This window comes from Hypanus sabinus, chromosome X2 (genome assembly GCF_030144855.1).
Source record: "Hypanus sabinus isolate sHypSab1 chromosome X2, sHypSab1.hap1, whole genome shotgun sequence".
NCBI classification, from domain to species: Eukaryota; Metazoa; Chordata; class Chondrichthyes; order Myliobatiformes; family Dasyatidae; genus Hypanus; species Hypanus sabinus.
In genome coordinates this window covers 36,083,581-36,108,175 of record NC_082739.1, presented here as the reverse complement: position 1 = coordinate 36,108,175, position 24,595 = coordinate 36,083,581, and the positions used below count along the sequence as shown (strand labels likewise).

At 43.3% G+C, this 24,595-nt stretch overlaps 1 long non-coding RNA gene across 1 annotated transcript in view; it reads right to left on the bottom strand.

Moving 5' to 3' along the window:
* Nucleotides 1-5,201: 5,201 nt before the first annotated feature.
* The window catches only part of LOC132385245 (uncharacterized), a 37,762-nt gene continuing 18,368 nt past the window's right edge, over nt 5,202-24,595 (bottom strand). Inside the window, exon 4 of the long non-coding RNA XR_009509123.1 lies at nt 5,202-5,698. This is a non-coding gene — a long non-coding RNA (uncharacterized LOC132385245). The remainder of the gene's footprint in view (nt 5,699-24,595) is intronic.

Here is a 24,595-nt window from a genome sequence, read left to right as displayed (position 1 = left end):
AAGCTATCTCATCGGCACTCTAGAAATTGCCCCTCCAGTAAACCAGCTCCAACCTGATTTTCCCAATTTACCTGCATATTGAAGTTCCCTTGACTATTTCAACATTGCTCCTTTGGCTTGCATGGTTCAGTGATGCCTATAACATCATACCTGCTAATCTGCAAGGTGCTGCAAGTTCATCTACCTTATGTACCTGCGCACATTCAGATACCACACCTTTAGTCCCTTTTCGATTTTGTCCATCTTTTACCTTGCAACTCATCCTGTTGACTGCAATTTTGCCCGATCAGTAGCCTCTCCTCACTACACATTACCTCTGTAAACCAGCTACCTCATCCTCAGCACAATTATCTGTCTTTCCTGTGACACTTCTTCCATTGAAATTCAATCAACCACAGATAAATCCTTTATTCCCATTTTTTTTGTCTCCTGCCATTCAACCAATCTTCAGTCCATGCTAGTATGTTTCCTGTAATGCCAAGGGGTCCTACCTTGTTAAGCAGCCTCATGTGCATCATGTTGACAATGGCCTTCTGAAAATCCAAGTAAACAGCATCCTTTGTCTATCCTCCCTGTTATTTCCTCAAAGAATTCCAATAGATTTAACGGGTAGATTTCCCCTTAAGCAGACCATGCTGACTTTGGCCTACAGTATTTTATCACGTGCCTCAGCCCGAGTCCGAAAGGAGATCAGTTTCCGTGTGTCGCCAGTGAGGAGGCACTACATGAGGCTTGCTGTTAAGAGAGGCAGAAAGAGACTTGCAAATTCAGCTCTCCTTTTTGCAAGACTGCTAACCAGTGGAGGAAGCTGAAAGTGAGAGTGTCGAGCACTACTCACTACAATACCACACTGGACGCATCACAACAACCATTTTGACAACAATGGAACAAATTAAGACACAATAAACACATAATAGATTTTTAAAAACACAAGAAAACACTGATGAGGAAAAAGCAACTAGGCAGAGCCCAACAGATTCACACAAACTTTTAAAAGGTAAAGTACACAAATGAACACGTGCAAACTGACACGTGTGGCCTCACGTATTTCTCCACATTCAAATCATTCACAATCTCTTTACAGGGAAGAGGGATCAAATGACCACCCCCCCCCCCCCCCATGACAATGAGTGCAAATGAACTAGCCACCCCCCAGTTCCCACTGCTGACGAACATTAGCCGATCTCCTTTGCAGGGAATCCTGAATGGAATGCGAGGAATCTGATGGAGGACAAAAGGAGCCCTTATCAGGAGAGGACTTGACAAATAACCCTTCCTCCTCAACAGTCTCCGTTTCTTGCTTTCTCCACATTGTATAGAGGGTGGTGGAGGGAGCCCCATTTACCTGCTCCTCCGGAATCCCAATATTGAGCAATGCTTAAAACATTTCTTTATGAGACAGGCAGAACCCCCCACTCCCCGTCTGCTTATCCAACTTCCACAGTGGGCTGCGTGCACCCTCTTCTACATACTCTAAACCTTGTAATAATTGGTTCGTGGTACTTAAAGGATGGCGAACAGCTGGTGGTATTAAAGACAGCACTACCCCTTTTATTTGAAAAGCCATGTCCATGTGTCCCACCATTCCAGAAGTTAATTCAATATCCTCTGGTGGGATACCACTATTACGATATATTAAGAGCCCACTGGCGTAGAACTTTAGTATCCTCCATTCTGCTTAGGGTTTTAAATTCCATCTATTATGCTGAACCACTGCCATTACCGGATCCCATAGTAATGCGTTTTGCTCAGAGGAAGCAAGCAGTGTCCTCGGTGTTATTGATTATGTTTTGGGATAATAGGCTCCCTAAGGCACCCATCTCTATTATATAGGCTTGCTTTGGTGGTATTCTCATCCCATATACTCAATAACCACACGGTCAAAGACACCCCAACCTTTTGTCTGTACCTATCCCCTAAACTTGCTAATTCCTTAGCAGAAAACTCTCTGATCAGTCTTGAAGCTGCCTGTTCTTAATCCTCCTAACCCGCCCCCTCCTGAAAGGAAGAAGCCACGGACTGATGCCCCCCCTCCCCCACCATGGTGCTTGTGGGAATACATGATCACTGGCCTAGCCCGCATTGGTTCAAACTCGCAGGGGAGAGGGCAGTCACCTTGAGGATTAAACTGAGGGGTCCACGCTACACTCTCTCTCGCACATTTTCATGATCCAGCCCAAACATCTCCATCCCCAGCTCCACCATAGGATCGTGGCTTGAACCTTAACATGGTCATGCTGCCAACCAGCTCAGCATGCAGCATCTGAGTGCTGCAGCTTCATTAGCTGATAAGCTATCTCTATAATTCTTATCTAACTTTGCAGCCCTACCCTGAGCCATCAGTAGTGATTCTCTGAGAATAATACAGTGCTGACTGAGATCATCCAATTCATTCTTAAGACTCACTACCGTTTTATACTGATACCTTACAACTGCTGCAGACAGCCAGAATGCATGCTGTAGGCTATCCTTTCTCCTGTGAAAACCCAATAATTAAGTATGGAAACAATGTGGTGTCCCATTTCAACTCCTGTGAAATCTATTTGGTCTGACCAATCTTCCAGCGTCCTATAACCCATCAGTAGGTTAGCAAGATTTAAGACCATAAAATATAGAAATAGAAGTAAGCCATTTGGCCCAGCAAGACTGCTCCGCCATTCAGTCATGAGCTGATCCAATTCTTCCAGTCATCCCCACTCCCCTGCCTTCTCCCCATACCCTTTGATGCCCTGGCTAATCAAGAAACTTTCTATCTCTGCCTTAAATACACCCAATGACTTGGCCTCCACAGCCGCTCGTGGCAACAAATTCCACAGATTTACCACTCTCTGACTAAAGTAAGTTCTCTGCACCTCTGTTCTAAATGGACGTCATGCCCTCTTGTCCTGGACTCCCCTACCATGGGAAATAACTTTGCCATATCTAATCTGTTCAGGTCTTTTAACATTTGGAATGTTTCTATGAGATTCACCCCCCCCCCCAATTCTCCTGAACTTCAGGGAATAAAGCCCAAGAGCTGCCAGACGTTCCTTATATGGTAACCCTTTCATTCCTGGAATCGTTCTCGTGAATCTTCTCTGAACCCTCTCCAATGTCAGTATATCCTTTCTAAAATAAGAAGTCCAAAACTGCACTCAATACTCCAAGTGTGGTCTCACGAGTGCCTTATAGAGCCTCATCATCACATCCCTGCTCTTGTTTCCTATACCTCTAGAAATGAATGCCAACATTGCATTTGCCTCCTTCACCACCAACTCAGCTTGGAGGTTAACCTTTAGGGTATCCTGTACAAGGACTCCCAAGACACTTTGCGTCTCTGCATTTTGTATTCTCTCACCATCTAAATAATAGTCTGCCCATTTATTTCTTCCACTAAAGTGCATGACCATGCACTTTCCAACATTGTATTTCATTTGCCACTTCTTTGCCCATTCCCATAAACTAAGTCTCTCTGCAGGCTTTCTTTTTCCTCAACACTACCTGCTCCTCCACCTATCTTTGTATCATCAGCAAATTTAGCCACAAATTTATTAATACCATAGTCCAAGACATCAACATACATTGTAAAAAGCAATGGTCCCAACACTGACCCCTGTGGAACTCCACTGGTAACCGGCAGCCAGCCAGAATAGGATCCCTTTATTACCACTCTCTGTTTTCTGCCAATCAGCCAATGCTCCACCCATGCTAGTAACTTCTCTGTAATTTCATGAGCTCTTATCTAGCTAAGCAGCCTCATGTGCGGCACCTTGTCAAAGGCCTTCTGAAAATCCAAGTACATCACATCTACTGAATCTCCTTTTTCTACCCTGCTTGTAATTTCCTCAAAAGAATTGCAGTAGGTTTGTCAGGCAGGATTTTCCTTTCAGGAAACCATGCTGGCTTTCAACTATCTTGCCTTGTGCCTCCAGGTACTTCATAATCTCATCCTTAACAATCAATTCCAACAACTTGCCAACCACTGACGTCAGGCTAACAGGTCTATAGTTTCCTTTCTGCTGCCTCCCACCTTCTTAAACCATGGAGTAACATTTGCAATTTTCCAGTCATCCGATACAATGCCAGAATCTATCGATTCTTGAAAGATCAGTGTTAATGCCTCTGCAATCTCTCCAGCTACTTCCTTCAGAACCCGAGGGTGCATTCCATCAGGTCCAGGAGATTTATCCACCCTCAGACCATTAAGCTTCCTGAGCACCTTCTCAGTCGTAATTTTAACTGCACATACTTCACTTCCCTGACACTCTTGAATGCCCAGTATACTGCAGACGTCTTCCACTGAGAAGACTGATGCAAAATACACATTCAATTCCTCTGCCATCTCTGCATCTCTCATTACAATATCTCCAGCATCATTTTTATTGGTCCTGTATCTACCCTCAACTCTCATTTACCCTTTATATACTTAAAAAGGCTTTTAGCATCTTCTTTGATACTAGTCACCAGCTTCCTTTCATAATTCACCTTTTCCTTCCGAATAACCTTCATTTCCTTCTGCAAGTTTTTAAAAGCTTCCCAATCCTCAATCTTCCCACTAGCTTTGGATTCTTTCCATTCAAAACGTCCAAAGCCCTCACTATTATCTGTTCAATCTGGGACTCTGTATCACTCAAATGGGGGGGGGGTCCTCTCTTTTAAATAACCTCTTAAAGAAGTGCATTTTTGCTCAAATAGCCATATCCTGCTCACAGCACCAAAATGTAACACTGAATCAGGTTCGCAGGTGAGACAGAAAACACTGACTACAAATAAGTAAAAATTCAACTAAACACTGATGTTCCCCAAGTTACATCACTACAAAGCTGAATATTCAACCAACATACTTAGCTAAAAGCATATGCAGAGCATACCTTCCCAATGGCTATGTGCACCACTTACCTTAAATAAAGATAGAGAGAGCAAGCCCCCAGGATATTTGAAAAAAGATACCAGGCAGCTAACCAATGGGGAAAAGCAGCTGCAGTTTCTAAACTAGCCAATCACAACAAAGCAACTTTTGATAGGCAGAATAAGCCATACCCCCCATAGGACAAATTATTATAATTATTTTATAAGTAACATTGTTGTATAAGCAATATTCATATAAAAATATACACACAAATTATGTACAATTTTTAAAGGAATTTTTGCACAATTCAAACTAACTATAGTTCATATTGACCTCTTTCAGTTCTATTTTTCACTTTCATGTTTTTGCCCATTCTTGCTTGTTGTCAATCAGTTTGGGGTTTGATGTTCTTGTTGCTCTTTCTCCATGTGGGCTACCTGTTAATTTTTTGTGTGTGAGAGGAGATTGAGGGGTCACTGTTATTTTCCTTGTGGGCAATTATGTCAGTTTTCCCGTCAAGGGAGGGGATTCGGGGTTCACAAGTTTTTGGTTTTTTTTTCTTTTTCATATGGGGGGATGTTGATGTCTTTTGATGTCTTCTTTCAATGACGTCTATGGTTTTTCTGTATTTCGTGACTACCTGGAGAAGATGAATCTCAGAGTTGTATTCTGCATACATACTTTGATAATAAAATGAACCTTTGAACAATTAAACAAAAAGAGTCCAAAAATACCATCAAAGTGGTCATAGTGTTCCAAAACTGTAGTGTCAGGGCTTTGCTTTTGGTTCAACCATCACTGTGTCTTCATTGTTACCTCCTTGTATCGACATACATTGCTGGTTTCCAGTATGTGTAGTTTGACTTAGCTCTAGTTTTGGAGAACAGTAATAGCAACTTATGAAAAAATATTCATCCGAATGCTACTTGCTTTAAAATAAATAAGTGACTAAATAAATATATTTATAGGATCTGAAAGACCCTGCCTTGTATTTGAATATGGCTTGCATAGATTTTAAATTTGTTGAGAGTTCATTTAGTTTCCCAGTGATATGGTACAAAAGTAGAGGAGGGGTGAAGAAATGGAATTTAAAGAGGCAAAAGTACCCATGTAAGATTTTGGAGAAATCTTGTGGAACAGAATATTTTGTTCAATGAAATATTTCCACTGACTCTGTCATTGTAGTGGTATTATTGACTGTAAAGAAGATGCTGGAAGGAAACTTGACCTGCATAGCCCTGAGGTGCTTTTTTTACATGTATTGGCTGAAGTCAAGCTTATGGAACCGCAAAGAGTAGATGAAGTCTTACTGTTATTAATATTTCTTTCAAGGTGAAGCGAAGGTGGAGTACATAATTCATTATGTGGCTTCCTCCAAAGTTTGAATTTTACTGGACTGAGTTAAAAGAATGCATCGTCTGCAATATTGAAAGCCAGCGGTACACAAAAATGAGGAAGTATGCAGACAGTGGAAATCCTGAGCAACATACACTAAATGCAGGAGGAACTCAGCAAGTCAGGTAGCGTGGGTTCAGTCGATATTTTGGGCCAAGACACTTCTTCAGGGCACCAGTTTTGCTATGTCAAGTACCTCCAATCCATCCTCCAAAAGTGGGACTTCCCGGTGGCTAAACATTTTAATTCTAATTAATTTTAATTGTTGGTAGAATCTCAGGTGGTGACGAGAGGGTGTACAGGAGTAAGATATGCCAACTAGTGGAATGGTGCTGTAGCAACAACCTGGCACTCAACATCAGTAAGACAAAAGAGCTGATTGTGGACTTCAGGAAGGGTAAGATGAAGGAACACATACCAATCCTCATAGAGGGATCAGAAGTGGAGAGTGAGCAGCTTCAAGTTCCTGGGTGTCAAGATCTCTGAGGATCTAACCTGGTCCCAACATATCGATGTAGTCATAAAGAAGGCAAGACAGCGGCTATACTTCATTGGAAGAGATTTGCCATGTCAACAACTACACTCAAAAACTTCTATAGTTGTGCCATGGAGAGCATTCTGACAGGCTGCATCACTGTCTGGTATGGAGGGGCTACTGCACAGGACCAAAAGAAGCTGCAGAAGGTTGTAAATCTAGTCAGCTCCATCTTGGGCACTAACCTACAAAGTACCCAGGACATCTTTAGGGAGTGGTGTCTCAGAAAGGCAGCGTCCATTATAAAGGACCTCCAGCACCCAGGGCATGCCCTTTTCTCACTGTTACCATCAGGAAGGAGATACAGAAGCCTGAAGTCACACACTCAGCAATTCAGGAACAGCTTCTTCCCCTCTGCCATCCGATTCCTAAATGGACATTGAAGCTATGGACTCTACCTCACTTTTTGTAATTACACAGTATTTCTGTTTTTGCACATTCTTTTAAATCAATTCAATATACATAATTGATTTACTTTATTTATTATGATGTTTTATATATTACTTTTTTTTCTCTCTGCTAGATTATGCATTGCATTGACCTGCTGCTGCTGTTAAGTTAACAAATTTCACGTCGTATGCAGGTGATAATAAACCTGATTCTGATTCCCATTCCTATTCTGACATGTCAGTCCATGACCCCCCTCTTGTGCCGTGATGAGGCCACCCTCAGGGTAGAGCAGCAACACTTGTATGCAATCTGAGTAGCCTCCACATGATTGCATGGATATCGATTTGTCTTTCCAGTTTTAAAAAAATCTTCCCTCCCCTTTCTCTCTTCTTCTATTCACGACTCTGGCCTCTTACTACTTCTGAACTTCCTGTGGTTCACTCTTCTTCCTCTCCTTTTTACCTTTCCTACCCTCCTGGCTTCACCTATCACTTTCTAGCTAGCCTCTTTCCACCTCTTTTTACCTCTTTTTATTCTGGTGTCTGCCCCCTTCCATTTCAATCCTGAAGAAGGGTCTCAGCCTGAAACATCAATAGAGGCTGCCTGACCTGGTATGTGTTGGGCCTGTTCAATGTTACATTCTGAGCTTATGGGTTGCTGTTTTAATATTTCTAAGAATATTTTGTTGCAGGCAAGCAGCCATGGAGAATGCTGTACTAGAATCAAGTACCCTTTCATCTGATCAGCATGTGGACCACCAGGGCAACAGTGAAACTACTGTTAAGGTAAAAATGGCAGATAGAATTCATTGACCTTTATTTTGTTAACCAATATTGTCTCCAAAAACAGAATTAACACCTGAATTAACCTGAATTAACAGAATTAACTCTGTGCAAAGGTCCGGATGAGCGTTATTGAGACAATGAAAAATAATTGCTGTCAGTATTCTGTTCAAGATCGTTTAGCTTGACCTAATCACATTACACTATTAGCACTAATAAAAGTTACTGAAGGATTAACTCAAAGGGTGCCTATGTTATGATGGTACTGTAAATATAGCAGCTCTGGGTAGTCAGCAGAAAAGATGTCAGGCCGTTCCCCCCCCCCCATTCTCTCTCCCTCCCTCGCTGCTCTACACCACACATTTGATGACTCATTCAATGATTCCACCCACAATGACTCATTCTTAATAACTTCCCAAAAGAGCATTTAATACGCCAGTTAGACCATGAACCTCAAATTTAGAATAATACTGCACTGTACGATGTTGTGCTGACATTTTAACCCACTCTAAGATCAATCTAACCCTCCCCTCCCATATAGGCCTCCATTTTTTCTATCATCCATGTGCATCTCTTAGTCTATTAAATGCCCCTAATGCTTCTGCTTTGACCACTACCCCTGGCAGTGTGTTTCATGCACCCACCAGTCTCCGTGTGTGTAAAAAAAAAACAAATTTAAATACCTCTGACATCCCTCCTATACTTTCCTCCAATCACCTTAAAAGTGTGCTCCTTTGTGTTAGACATTTCTGCCCTGGGGAAAAAGTCTCTGCCTGTCCACTCATTCTATGTTTCTTAAACAAGAGAAAATATGCAGATACTGGAAATCCAAAGGAACACACACAAAATAGTGGAGGATCTCAGCAGGCCAGGCAGTATCCATGGAAAAGAGTAAACTGTCAGCATTTCAGGCTGAGACCCTTTTCCAGTCCTCCTGAATGTGTATGTATTGCAATCTCTGCTTCTAATCATCTTGTACATCTCTATAAAGTTACCCCTCATCCTCTTTTTCTCCAAAGAGAAAAGCCTTAGTTCATTCAACCTACCCTTATAAGAAATGTTTTCCAATCCAGGCAGCATCCAAGTAAGTCTCTGCTGCACCTTCTTCAAAGCTTCTATATTCTCACCACCCTCCTCTATGCCAGCGAGACCTGGACAGTCTACAGCAGTCACGCTAAAAAGCTCAACCACTTCCACTTGAGCTGCCTCCGCAGACTTCTCCACGTACGATGGCAGGACAAAGTCCCAGACATGGAGGTCCTGGAGCGGGCTAGCACCCACAGCGTCTACACCCTCCTACAGAAAGCCCAAGCCAGATGGGCTGGCCATGTCATCAGGATGTCTGACAGTCGACTACCAAAACAGCTGCTGTATGGAGAGCTGAGCCAGGGCAAGCGCTCAGTTGGAGGGCAGAAGAAACGTTTCAAAGACTGCCTGGAAGTGTCCCTCAAAGACCTCAACATCAGTCCCAGTAGCTGGGAATCGCTTGCTCTGGACCGCCCAACCTGGTGGAGCAGGACCACTAAAGGAGCGTATGCAGCAGAAAACCGATGCACCGCAGAGGCTCAGAGGAAACGCACCACGCGCAAGTCTCGAGCTACCTCCACTTCCACTGCAGCACCTACCCTCATGTGTCCCACATGTGGGCGAGCTTTCAGGGCCCGGATTGGCCTCACCAGTCACCTCCGGACCCACAGTCACAAACCCTCCACCTGACAGAAGTCGTGGTCGTCTTCGACTCCGAAGGACGAACAACAACATATTCTTTGTTGCAGATAGTTTAATTAACAATTCAAATTCCCCCAGTTCCTTTTGTGGGACACAGAATCTTGTCTCTAAGAGAAGCTCTACTGCTTGTGAGGAAGCTTCCAGAGACTGCCTTTGCCATTTCCATTTGTATTAAAAGTACATGATATATAGCTGCAAGAATGTCATGAATTTCAGGGATTTATTATTTGGCATTTAGTAAACAAAATTACTAGAAAAATACACTCATTGCTGAGCAGTGCTCTTGTCAAAGTAAATATGATGTTAAAGTATGTATGTATCACCATTTTCTATCTTAGATTCATTGTGTTTATGTGAGATGCACTGAAACATAAGACTAGCAAGGTATGGGCCTTCTGGAGTCGCCCTTCTCATTCAGCCCTGTCTTTAAATGAGGTCATGGGTGAATCTTTACCTCACTGTCACTTTCCTGCACTAATTCACTGTCACTTGATCGCTTTTAACATTCAAAAATATGTTGTTTTCTTGAATGCACTCAATGACTCATTCTTAGCAGTTCCATTGGGTGTAGAATGATAAAAAGTCATCCAGCTGCTGATGAAATTTTAAAGAATTTTCCTGAATGAACAATGAATGATCTTGACATATCATTTTTGATTTCTGGCCATTGGTCAATTCTCAATTCAGTCAGTATATTGTCCTCTAGTAGCATGTGGTCAAACACGAGAGTTTCTCCAGATCCTGGAAATCCAGTGCATCACATACAAAATGCTGGAGGAACTCAGCATGCTAGGTAGTATTGATAGAGGGGAATAAACAGCTGACATTTTGGGCTGAGACTTGTATTTTCGATAGTGACACCTTATCAAATGCTTACTGAAAATGTGAATACTTAACACCCACTACTCTGATCAGTTATGTCAGAACTTCAAAGTCAAAGTTCTTAACATATTAGTCAAATATATTGTAATCTCTCTCAATTTTGGAGGCACAAGAAGGGCTGCAAATCTTGGAATCTGGAGCAACAAGCGAAAAGCTGGAGGAACTCAGCAGGTCAGATAGCATCTTCGTCCATTTCCAAACACTGTCCTTTTTCCTCCACAAATGCCACCTGGCCTGCTGAGTTCCTCTAACCATTTGTTTGTTCTTCTTTAATTTTTCCTACTACAGACCTACTACTACTGATTTGTAGTTTTCTTTCTCTTTCTTTTCTTAAATAAAGGGGTTATATTTTGTATTTTCCATTTTGTGGGAACTGTTTTAGAACCTCTGGGATGTTGGTAGATGTCAGCTATTCTTCCAAGCATATTGTTGGCTAATGTACAGTCACTCAAGAGCAAAATATAGGACCCAAGAGCAAGATTGCTGTATTGGAGTGAAATGAGGGATTGCTGTGTTCTGTTTCACTGAGATATGGCCCACCCTCAGTACCCTGGACAGGAAGTTCCAGCCCGAGGGGTTCTCAATCCACTGGATGGACCAAACTACCGATTCAAAGAAGACGAGATGTTTTGTGGTGCCCAGACGCAGTTATGTTGCCGCAATCCTGTTCTCCCTACCTGGAATATCTAATAATTAAGTGATGACCATTCTACTTGCAGAGTGAGTTCTCTGCCATGATCCAGACTGCATTTACATACCTCTAAAGGCAAGTGTTAAGCAAGCACTGGATGTATTGAGTGTCGTGATTCACAAATAAGAAACAACTCACCCTGACGCCTTTCACATCCTTGCCAGGGATTTCAATCAGGCTAGTTCAAAGAAATCTTTGCCCAATTGCCATCAGCATATCACCTGCAGCACCAGGGGTCCCAACACACTGCTACATTACTGTCAGGAATGTCTTCGGTTCCTTCCCTAGATTGCATTCCGGGAAGTTTGATCATCTGCAGTCCTCCTCCTACCTGCATACAGGCAGGCCAAAGAGCAAGGTGCCAGAGTTAAGGACAACAAAGACATGGCCGCATGGGACAAAGGAGTGACTACAGGATTGCTTCGAGTCGGTTGACTGTGTGATGTTCAAGGACTCTTCAGAAGACATGAATGGATATGCCATGGTTGTCACTGGACATTCAAGGACGAGTGTGTCCTCATTAAGACTTTGCCCCAACCAGAAACCCTGGATTAACCGAGATCAGGAATCTGCTGAGGGCCATTTTGTTGGCATTCAGGTCAGGTAACCAAGGCAAGTACTAGAGGTCCAGGTATGACCTCCAGAAAGCCATCTCACATGTGAAGTGGTAGTACTAGAGCAAACATGAGTCACTGGGGGATGCTTGACAGCTGTGATAGGGCTTGAATGTCATCACAAAGTAAAACCAAGCCACATAGATGACAAGGAAGTTTTAATCCCAGGTGAGCTCAATGCCTTTTATGTTCACTTTGACCGTCAAAACATGGTGGCACCTTCATGAACTCCCACAGCCCCGATGACCCTATGATTTCAGTCTGAGGCCGACGTGAGAGCATCCTTCAGGAGGGTGAACCCACGGAAAGCATCCAGTCCAGATGGGGTACCTGGCTGATTACTGAAGATCTGTGCTGAACAACTGGCTGGTGTGTTCACTGACATCTTTAACCTCCTTGCTTCAAGCAGGCTTCTATCATACTCGTGCCCAAAAAGAATGTGGTAACCTGCCTCAATAACTATCACCCAGTTGCACTTGCATCCACAGTGATGAAGTGCTTTAAGAGGCTCGTGATGAAACATATCAACTCCTGCCTGAAGAGTGGCTTGGGTCAGCTCCAACTGGTCTACCAGCACAACAGGTCCTCAGCAGATGCCACTTCATTGGTGATTCACTCAGCCTTGGAACATCAGGACAGTGAAGATGCATACATCAGGATGCTCTTCATTGACTACAGTTCTGCTTTCAACACTATTATCCCCTCAAAACTAATCAATAAGCTCCAAGACCTAGGCTGCAGTACCTCCTTGTGCAATTGGATCCTTGATTTCCTCACTTGCAGATCCCAGTTAGTTTGGATTGGCAACATCTCCTCCACAATCTCCTTCCACATAGGCTTCAAGGCTGTGAGCTTAGTCCGCTGCTCTACTTACTCTATACCTATGATGCTGAGGCTAAGTACATACCCAATACTGATGCATATCCACAAGAAATGAAACCTTTTTTCTTCCACAAAAATCTTTGAGGCAGGCATTCAACTCTGTCTTTGAGCATTTTTTGAATTACTGGTAGCTCAAGTAATGTTTCAGATTATTACTTGTGGTTCTGGTCAGGTCACTGGTTTTCACCATGGCCTCTGCTTTCATGCACACAGCTTGCAGGAATTTTGTACCTGACAAGTGCAGGGGAAGATATGCTCCAAACATCATCATCTTGCTGATATTCACACTATGTCATGTTATCCATCATGACTGACAACCATGCAGCTGCGTACTTAAAGAGTTCAAAGAACAAATTTGCTCAAACCAATCTCTCCATTCCACTCTCCAAATCTTGAAGTCTGTCTTATGGTGAGCTGCCAATCCTAAGGATGTAGACATTTATCATGCTACAGATCTCAGTGATGCTGGATTAGAGTGTAAAATTGGTATTTCTCTTGTAGTTTAACTGTTTTTGCTCTTGCTCATATTTTTTATGATGGCTTATATACTGTATGTGTAATTGCTCAGTGAATTTTCTAGAAATTGTAGTATAGCTGATTCTGTATTTTTGTAGGACTGACTTAGTCTTTTCTGCAGCCATGCCACTTGAATCAAGCTATTTCATGGGTTATTTGTTACCATGGAAGGTCTTGCATATTTTTGGTTTGAGCTAGTTTTTACTATAGGCTGAGCACCACGTCTTTGTTCTTACACCTAATAAACTGCATAACCAACAAGTTTTATGCCTGCCTTGACTTCTGGAGAACCTTTAGACCACAGATTCACCAAGATCCAACAGTGGTTTCTGTGATTTCTGCAGACTACCACTTAAAACATAACCTCTCCTGCCTTGCCATTTTTAGCTTAATTTATTAACCATTTATTTCTACTGGCTAGTTCAAACAATTGGTTTTAGTTAAATGTGCATAGTGAATTGTAAATTAGTAAGAAAACAAAGATAGAAAATAGTAAATCTCAACAATAAAAATTAACTTGCTGAACCAAAAATAAGTAAAGGAATTTTAATTCTCAGTGTTTAAAAACCCCCATGCACTTGCATCCCAAACACAAACTCCATCAAAATTTACGCAGTAAACTCTGCACAAACATGTTGTGCCTTATATCCCCACATTTCACAAGTTCTAAATCAGCTGACAGTACCTTCAGTTAACAGGTTCCAGGAGGTTACCAAATTAACATTTTTTTTATTAGCCATAGCATTGCAGTTTACCTTTGTAATGGTACAGAAAAACAAACAATAAAATTAAACTAACATTCCCATTCGGAGTCAGGTTTATTATCACAGATGTGTTGTTTAATTTAATGTGGTGTGGCAGCAGTACAATGCAAGACATAAGAAATTACTATACTATACAACAAAAATAAATAGTGCAAAAGACAAATAGCAAGGTAATGTTCATTGACTATTCAGAAATCTGATAACAGAGGTGAAGAAGCTGTTCCTAAAATGCTTGTGTGTGGATCTTCAGGCTCCTCTACAAAACCCCACCAATGAGGAAAGGGCATGATTGATACCAGCATCCTGAGGCACCACCTTTTGAAGATGTTCTTGATGGTGGTTGAGGGTTATGCCCGTGCTGAAGCTGGCTGAGTTTACAGCCCCCAGCATCTTAATCTTAAAATAATCCTTCGCCAAAGGCTGTACTAAGAAGGTGTTCCTAAAGCACTGAGTGTGTGTCTTTGTTGGTAGTAATGAGAAGAGGTCATGTCCTGGATAGTGAGGGTCCGTAATGATGGGTGCCACCTTTTTCGGGCATCGTCTTTTGAAGATGTTCTTGATGGTGTGGAGCCTAGTTCCCATGGTGGAGCTGCCTGAGTTTATAACCTTCTCTAGCTCTTTTTCAATCATTTACATTAATGCCTCCATACCAGATGGTGATGCGATCAGTCAAGCTGCCCGTTATGGAGTTTAAAATCCAACAGAATTTCTACTCCTTATCACTGTGCATTGGCTCTTCTTGGCACATAGTAAAGGGACAATAGGTTAAACAATTGGAACAGCAGCAGATCCAATCATTTAATGACACACTCAGAGTACAGATCTGACTTTAAACATGCTGAGCATTTTGCAGGAGCTTTAGGTTCAGGGAGGCTGCAACTGATGGCAACTCTACCAACTTAGAGGAGGACACAGCATCAGTGACCAGCTACATCAGCAAGTGCATCGATGACATCACTGTGTTCAAGACCATCACTGCACACTCTAACCAGAAGCCATGGATGACTGCAGAGGTGCTTGCGCTGTTGAGGACCTGTGACTCCGCCTTCAGAGCAGGTGACAATGCAGCCCTAACAACAGCAAGGGCCAAACTGTCCTGGGCCATCAGAGGGGCAAAGCGTGCACACGTCAGCGAATCCATAGTCACTTCCAGGACAGCGGCGACACACGGCGCATGTGGAAGGGCATCCAGGACATCACCAACTACAGGACAACAACACCTGACTGTGCAGGTGATGCCTCCCTCCCAGATGCGCTGAATAACTTCTACGCTCATTTCGAGGGGGAAAATGATGTGGTGACGAGGAAGACCACTCCTCCTCCCAATGACCAGGTGCTGTGTCTTACCGTGGCTGATGTGAGGAAAACTCTATGCAGGATCAACCCACGGAAGGCTGCTGGACCAGACAATATTCCTGGCAGAGTGCTCAGAGGATGTGCAGACCAGCTTGCAGATGTTCTCACTGACATCTTCAACATCTCCCTGAGTAATACCATTGTTCCAACATGCTTCAAGGCCATCACCATCGTCCCCGTGCCGAAGAAGTCTTCAGTGTCCTGTCTCAATGACTACCGTCCCGTTGCACTCACATCCATCATCATGAAGTGTTTCGAGAGGCTCATCATGAGGCACGTCAAGACCCTGCTGCCCCCCTCACTGGACCCCCGGTAGTTTGCGTACCGTCCCAACCGCTCAACAGATGACGCCATTGCCATCGCCTTCCACCTGACCCTCACCCACCTGGACAAAAAAGACACGTATGTTCAGATGCTGTTCATAGACTTTAGTTCAGCATTCAACACAATCATCCCTCAGCACCTGATTGGAAAGCTGAGCCTAGTGGGCCTGAACACCTCCCTCAGCAACTGGATCCTAGACTTCCTGACTGGGGGACCTCAGTCAGTCTGGATCGGGAGCAGCATCTCCAACACCATCACACTGAGCACGGGGGGCCCCCAGGACTGTGTGCTCAGTCCATTGCTGTTCACTCTGCTGACCCACGACTGTGCTGCAACACACAGCTCAAATCACAGCACCAAATTCGCCGATGACACAACCGTAATGGGTCTCATCAGCAAGAACGACGAGTCAGCTTACAAAGAAGAGTTGCAACGGCTAACAAACTGGTGCAGAACCAACAACCTGTTTCTGAATGTGAGCAAAACAAAAGAGATGGTTGTTGATTTCAGGAGAGCATGGAGTGACCACTCCCTGCTGAACATCGACGGCTCCTCCATTGAGATTGTTAAGAGCACCAAATTTCTTGGTGTTCACCTGGTGGAGAATCTCACCTGGTCCCTCAACTCCAGTTCCATAACAAAGAAAGCCCAGCAGTGTCTCTGCTTTCTGCGAAGGCTGAGGAAAGTCCATCTCCCACCCCCATCTGCACCACATTCTACAGGGGTTGTATTGAGAGCATCCTGAACAGCTGCATCACTGCCTGGTTCGGGAATTGCACCGTCTCGGATCGCAAGACCCTGCAGCAAATAGTGAGGTCAGCTGAGAAGATCAGCTGGGTCTCTTTCCACTATTACGGACATTTACACCGCACATTGCACCCGCAAAGCTAACAGCATTGTAAAGGACCCGACGCACCCCTCATACAAACTCTTCTCCCCGCTGCCATCTGGCAAAAGGTACCGAAGCATTCGGGCTCTCACGACCAGACCGTGGAACAGCTTCTTCCCCCAAGCCGTCAGACTCCTCAATACCCAGAGTCTAGACTGACATCTACACCATTTATTATTATATTGCAATTTGTCCTCTACTGTGCCTATTGTCTGGTTTATTAATTATTGTACTGCCCTGCACTGTTCTGTGCATTTTATGTAGTCCTGTGCAGGTCTGTAGTCTAGTGCAGTTTTTATGTTGTTTTACGTAGTCAAGTGTAGCCTTGTGCTGACTCACATAGTCTAGTGTAGTTTTTGTGTTGTTTCATGTAGCACATGGTCCTGGAGGAACATTGTTTCATTTTTACTGTGTACTGTACCAGCAGTTTATGGTCGAAATGACAATAAACTTGACTTGAATGTGTTGATTACTATGGGAATTTCCATCTTGAAAAGTTAAATTTTTAATTTTGTTTTGCAGGAAAGTTCCTCTGATGAAAAAGTTGTTCAGCAATGGTATATTTTTTGTATTCAATACAGTTCGAAATGATTTTGCTTGATATGCTGTCTACCATGTTTGTTGTGTGTAAAACCATATTTGGTTGGGTGGAAAATGTTAGGGTCTGCATCACAAAATTTCCTATATACAGCCACGTACCAGCATTTCAAGTAAAAGAAGATAACTAAACCAGTTAATCTGTTCCCCTCCATTGGTACCACAGTGTTGCTACATATCTACTGTGTTCCAACTGCATCCCCAGCCATTACTCAGTTGTTTTCTGTTTGGGCAAATCAAGTGGGAGCTCCAAGGAATCTGTACAGAGAGATGGGGTTAGTTAGATTGGTGACAAGGTGGGCCAGAATTGTTAAGCTGTCCTATGACTTGGATCCCAAACACCGAGATTCCATCCTTATCGTGATGGAGGTTCCCAAGACGTGCCACAATTCTATAACTGCAATAGTCACCTAACTGCAGCTTATTTAAGGCACTGTTTAATTTATTTTGTAATCTCTTTTATTTCATTTATTTTTGTGATATCTGCCTTTTCCCACTCCCCAAGCAAGATTAGGCCATCAGGGTAAAGAATATATTTTAAAAATGTAAAGTCTTTTTTCTCTCTCCTGCTTTCACCTTCTGATGCTTAATAAATAAGGCTAAAATTAAGGCTTTTATCTCTTACATAAAATCTACAGTTGATGTACAGCTCTTTAGCAGACATCTTCATACCTTAACAAAAGTCTTTATTGTTTTACAGTGGTCATGCTGAGCAAGAAACATCTGAGTAAGTGTTGAAAGTGGTAGTAGGTTCTTTAAGTCTCAAGACTATTTATTGTCATTCTTCAGTACTCGAGTGGAAAGGAGAACAAAATGATTGTTACTCCAGATTCGATGCAGCACAAAAATACAATAAGCATAATAAAGGCACAATAAATATGAATGTAAAATCATTTCTATAAAATACAATGTATAAGTAATTATTGAGCCTGACCATATGTACATAAGATTAGATTATATACATAGACAGATTGTATGCCCATAAAGTATGGGTGTTGTGGGTTAATGGGTGGAGGTGTTTGTTTGAGGAAAGTAACTGTTTTGTGTGGATCCACTGTCGACCTTCCCCACATGGGAGTGTGACAAATGGTTACATGCAGGGTGCAACATCAGAACTTCCTGTTAACAAATAGTTTAGGTTGGTCTCTTTATATATTTTACAGTCACATGTTGGTATAAATAAATATTTGGAAAATAGTTTAGAGTAATATTCAGAGCCTAATTATTACTGTCTACTTTGATTACAGGGAAAAGATTCAAATATTCTGCAAGCTCCTGAAGAAAAGCATGTGGTAAGTATAGAAATGATACACTTTTGTTTGTAAGGGACAATGGGAGGCTTACAAGTTTACTCAACTAAGGCAGAGGCAAATATACACGAGGTGCCAATGGAGGAAGTTACCTACAGGAAATTTAGGGTCAAAATTCACTGACGGAATTGTGCTAGGCTTACAGAACAAAATAATCCTGAGGTGTAGGACATCAGAATCGGGTTTATTATCACTGAAATATATGTAAGAAAATTTGTTGTTTTGTGGCAGTAGTACAGCACAAGACATAAATTACAAGTTATAATGATAGACAGATAGATACAAAGCAAAAGAGGAATAGCAAAATCATGTTTATGAACCATTCAGAAATTTGATGGCAGAGGGAAAGAAGCTCTTAAAATGCTCAATGATGGACTTCAGGCTCCTGTACCAACTCCCTAATTATAGTAATAAGAAGGAGGTATAGATGGATAGATACTTTATTGATCCCAAAGGAAAATGTACATGGGCTATCAGCGGCATCGACAGAACTCTACCAAGAGGCATTTCTCACAGGTCAGCAGCGGCCATTTAAAAAGGGAGCTTTGAGGGTGTTTGTCCATTGTACATGGCCTATCAGTGGCGTCAACAGACCTCTACAAACTAAATAAAGGTACAGAAGGAATAAGCGGAGCAGCCATTGTCGGGAGCAGGCCAGTGGCGAGAGTAGAAGTGAACAGGCTTTGGTTCAAAGGAGGCTTCGGCTTGGAGGAGGTGTCGGCTCTGTGTAAAGTGTCTGTTAAAGTTTTTTTTCCCATCTCTCACTGTACCATTTAAATGGATGTGGTGTGCTCTTCGTGCCAGATGTTGGAGAACTGGGAGACCCAGAGTCTCCTGGGGAACTACATCTGTGTGAAGTGCATCCAGCTGCAGCTCCTTGAAGACAGTGTTAGGGATTTGGAGCAGCAATTGGATAATCTTCGGCTTGTATGGGAGAGCGAGGATATAATTGATCAAAGCTACAGGGATGTAGTCATCCCAAAGTTGCAGGAGGCGAGTAGCTGGGTGACCATCAGGAGAAATGTGAATAGGTAGTTAGAGCAGAGCACCCCTGTGGCCATTCCCCTCAAAAACAAGTACTGTATACTCCTTTGGATAGTTTTGTGGGGGATGACCTCCCGGGAGAATGCCATGACGACCGGGTTGCAGGCATTGAGCATGGGTCCGTGGTGCAGAAGGGAGTGGTAGTGATAGGGACCTCAATAGTCAGGGGAACAGACAGGAGATTCTGGGGACGTGAACGGGACACCCGGATGGTATGTTGCCTTCCAGGTGTCAGGGTCAGGGACGTCTCAGATCGCGTCCACAACATTTTAAAGAAGAAGGAGGAGCAGCCAGATGTCTTGGTACATATTGGTACCAATGACATAGGAAGGAAAAGGAATGATGCCCTGAAAAGAGAATTTAGAGAGCTAGGTAGAAAACTGAGAAGCAGGACCTCCTGGGTAGTAATTTCTGGATTGCTGCCTGTGCCGCACACCAGTGAGTGATTTGGCAGGTAAATGTGTGGCTGAGAAGCTGGTGCAGGAGGCAGGGATTCAGGTTCATGGATCATTGGGATCTCTATTGAGGAAGGTATGACCTGTTCAAAAGTGACAGGTTGCACCTGATCTCGAGGGGTCCAATATTCTCGCGGGCAGGTTTGTTAGAGCTGTTGGGGAGGGGTAAAACTAACTTGGCAGTGGGGTGGGAACCAGAGTGAAGGGACTCAGGCTAGGACGGATGGTAAAAAGGTAAACATAGCGTGCGGTCAGATTGTCAGGAAGGGCAGGGGTGATGGGACTTTGTTGGAGCCACCAGGCTGAGTATCAAATCATTGATACAGAATCAGAAAGGATAGCAAATATGGAATATGGTACTCAAGGTGTTGTATCTAAATGCACATAGTGTAAGTAAGTGGATGATCTTGTTGCAATATTACAAATTGCCAGGTATGATGTTGTGGCCATCACTGAATCCTGACTGAAGGATGGTTGTAGTTGGGAGCTGAATGTCCAAGGTTACATGTATCGGAGGGATAGGAGGGTAGGAAGAGGGGGTGGTGTGCCTCTACTGGTAAAGAATGGAATCAAATCTGTAGAAAGATGTGACTTAGGATTGGAAGTTGTTGAATCCTTGTAGGTTGAGTTAAGAAACTGCAAGGGTAAAAGGACGTTAATGGCAGTGATATACAGGCCTCCCAACAGTGGCTGGAAGGTGGACCACAGGTTTCCAACAGGAAATAGAAAAGGCAAGTCAAAAGGGCAATGTTATGGTAGTTATGGGAGATTTTAACATGCAGGTTGACTGGGAAAATCAGAGTGGTAATAGATCTCAAGAGATTGAGTTTGTTGAAAAGATAGCTTTTTAGAGCAGTTTCCCATTGAACCAGGGGTTCAGCTATACTGGATTCAACGTTATGTAATGATGGCAACGTAGTCATTCATGGCTTGGGTCTCGGGTGGGTAGCAGAAGAACAGACAACACAGTTGATCAAATTTAATGATCTTGCTTGGATGACGACTATGTGGAAAATAGATCTTGCATTCTCAGAATGTCTGGAATAACCTCAATGTGTTAAATGAAGTTCAATCATTTCTGTCAAAAGACTGATTTCAAGTTCCTAAGTACATAATTCAAATTGTCATACTTACACTGTTGGAGTTGTTGCCTTCCAGCTGAACTGTTAAAGCATAAACTCAATGTGTCTTGGATGGATGTAAAGGATGTTCTGGCTCCTGAGTTTAAAACTCAAGCAAACTAGCAGATTCTGACAATATTTCACGGTATTAACTAACATCACTAAAATGTGATCTCTCGACACTATCTCATTGCTGTTTTAGACTCCTTTGCAAAGAGCACCCATTTGCCACACTACGATGAATATATATAACAGTACTTAATTATCTTGACTGTGGAACATGCTGCATAAAGGAAATCTTTCTTATTGTGCTTTCTTATCCATTTGTTTGATGTTCTTTTGTTTGGTCTTCTGTTCCTCTCCAGTATATGGTCACTGTAAAGGACCTTCAGTGAAGAAATGTTACCAGAACTAACTTGGAAGCAGATTCCCTGAACTTAGGCTAAGAAGTGGTTGGATGCACAATGCTGGTACATTTTGGTGCTCCTGCCTCACAGCTCCAGTGACCTGGCTTTCAACCTGACCTCTGGTGCTTTGTGTGGAATTTGCACTTTCTCCATGACCTTGTGGATTTCTTTCAGGTGCTCTAGCTTACTCTAAGATCCTTAAGACATGTTAATTGTTTGCTGAATTGGCCGTTGTAGATGACCCTCCAGTATAGGTGGCTGGTGGCAGCATTGTGCTGTGTTAATGGATTGTATGAGAGACTAGGTTCTGGGGAAGTAAGGAGGGAATGGAATTGATGAGATTGTTCTGAGAGTCAACATAGTCTTGTTGAGCTAAATGACTACCTACAGTAGATAATAAGGAAATATGAAATGATAAATATGAAAAATACCATGAATAAACACTCCAAGGGGCTATTGTGTTTTTCTTGGTAATTATTTCCAAAAACCTTTTCTTAGTTTTTAAGCAGTGTTCAGGTAAATGGTCCTACTGTGGTCTACATTGAATGTTGATTGGATTTTTCCTTAGCATTTGCCATGGAGCTGTCTCTGCAGTAGAATCCAGTCAGGACAGTGGTGGAAATAGCAACCAATTTCAGCAGTAAGTGATCTTTGTGTATTTTTTTTACCAGCTAAAGCTAATACTCTGTCTTACTCTTGATGCTTCTTGAATGTGCATGTGCTTGTGAACTATGCTGTACTGTACATTAATTAATGTGTATACAGAATTCTGTTGGCCATTCTGCCCAGAGTGATTGTAATCTTTCCCATAACTCAGTATTTTTCCATATATAGTGCATTCCAATTAATTGGACTTTCAGTTTATCGGGGAAGCCGATTGTTTGGGACAACCCTTAAGAACAAAAAATAATCAAGAAAATAGCCAGGATTCCTCCCTTGTTTACTTGGGACACTATGCCAGTTAATTGGGACGGGGGACTGTTGCCGAACATTTGCTCATTAATGCACTTGTATGACCGTTAGACACTGCGGAGCAAACAGTTTTTAAATAGCATCAGCATCAGTTGAGTGTGCTTATGCTGTCCATTTGGGCCAATGTGCTGATTCAAAAAGCACTCATGTCCGCATTCCTCAACTCCGTTCTATCCCACTTGGTTCAATCACTTCCCATTTACATCCACGACACTTCAGATGCTCTCGATCTCCTCAACAACTTTCAATCCTGTGGCCCTGACTGCCTGGTTTTCACCATGGATATCCAGTCCTTCCACACTTGTATCCCCCGTTAAGAAGACCTCAAAGCTCTCCACTCCTTTCTCAACAAAAGTCCCAAACAATTCTCAGTACCCTCCTTCCCCACCACCACCACCAGTCTCCATCTGTCCGAACTGATCCTTGCCCTCAACAATTTCTCCTTCGGCTCCTCCCAGTTTCTCCAAAGGGTAGCCATGGGCCTCAGCTATGCCCGCCTTTTTGTTTGCTATGTGGAACAGTCAAGGTTGCAAGCCTTCCCTGTTAATGCTCCCCAACTCTTCCTCCACTACATTGTCAACTGCATTGGTGCTGCTTCATGCATCCGAGCTGAGCTCGTCAATTTCATCAACTTTGCCTCCACCCTCCCCTTAAATTCACTTGGTCCATTTCTGACACTTCCCTCCCCTTTCTCAATCTCTGTCTCCATCTCTGAAGACAAAATTTTTACTGACATCTTTTATAAAGTTACTGATTCCCATGGTTATCTTGACAATACCTCTTCCCACCTTGTCTCCTGTAAAAATGCTGTTCTGTTTTCTCATTTTCTTTGTCTCTGCCGTATCTGTTCCCAGGATGTGGCTTTCCTTTTGCTTTCTTCAAAGAATGGGGTTTCCTTTCCTCCACCATTGATGCTGCTTCACCCACGTCTACTCCGTTTTCCAGACATCTGCACTCAAACTATCTCCCCACTGCCTTAAAAGGAATAGACCCCCCATCACTCTTTTTGACAAAGAAGAATCCTGCACCAGCTGGGGAGTGGGATGCTTGAATGAAGCTGTTCCGTAACAGTTTGGCAACAGAGTTATTCGTGGCTTGGGTCTCAGGTGGGTAGCAGAAGAACAGACAACCTCAGGAGGAGGTCAATCACGCAGTTGTGTGGTCTGAGGCAACAGAGTGTTGGCATCCCTTTTACTGAAAGTGATGACTAACTTGTGGTATTCCTGCAGGAGTTTGGTGAGGTCAAGGTTTCCTCCATTTCCATCAATATAGGGTAAAGTCCTCTGAGATTGCAGGCAGGTGGGTCCCCAACTCAGCAGTGAACTGGATGACCAGTTGAAGAGAGGGTCGTGAGTGGAGAGCCAGGGGTGACCCAAGATGAGAGGAGTGCTGAGTGAGTCGATCAGGAGGAATTGAATAGACACGCGACGCTCTCCAATGGTCATCTGCACAAGCCATGTGCACCCTCTAACCATCCCAGACCCCAAGGACGTCTGTCATGGCCATTATGCAGAAGGGGTGCAAGACAGGCTCAGTAGGGAGTCCAAGTCGCACGCATAGTCAGATCCAGAAAGCTGCCTGTTGCGCCAGAATCCACCAGAGCCAACAGGGTGTGGAGGAGTACAGAGAGACTGAGGTAGGCTATGGTGCTGGAATGAAGGGCTGGGGGAGCTTACCAGATAGAAGGCCCCTCATCTCTACATGGTGGTGCCGTTTTCCTGGACGCCATGGGTATTTGATGCGTGGGTGCTTGCAATAAGTGCACAAGTTGTTTCCCCAGCAATGCTCACACTCTTGGGGTGTTAAGGGAGCTCTCCCTAACTGCATGGATTCTGAAAGCATTACTGATGAGGGTTCTGCGGCCTGAAATGGAACTGGGGTTCTTGATAATGCTCTGGAGGGTTGTTCCAAAAGACACTTGTCAACACAGGGCCAGAGTGATGAGATTTTCGAGGTTGATGGGCATCTCGTGGGGACACAGCTCATCTTTCAAGCACTCCAAGAGGCTGTGTTGGTAATGGGCCAGCAATGCTTCTGCATTCCCATCACACTCCGCTGTGAGGGTCTTCCACAGACCCTCCACAGTGTAATCCAGCACCAAGCATGAGCTTTG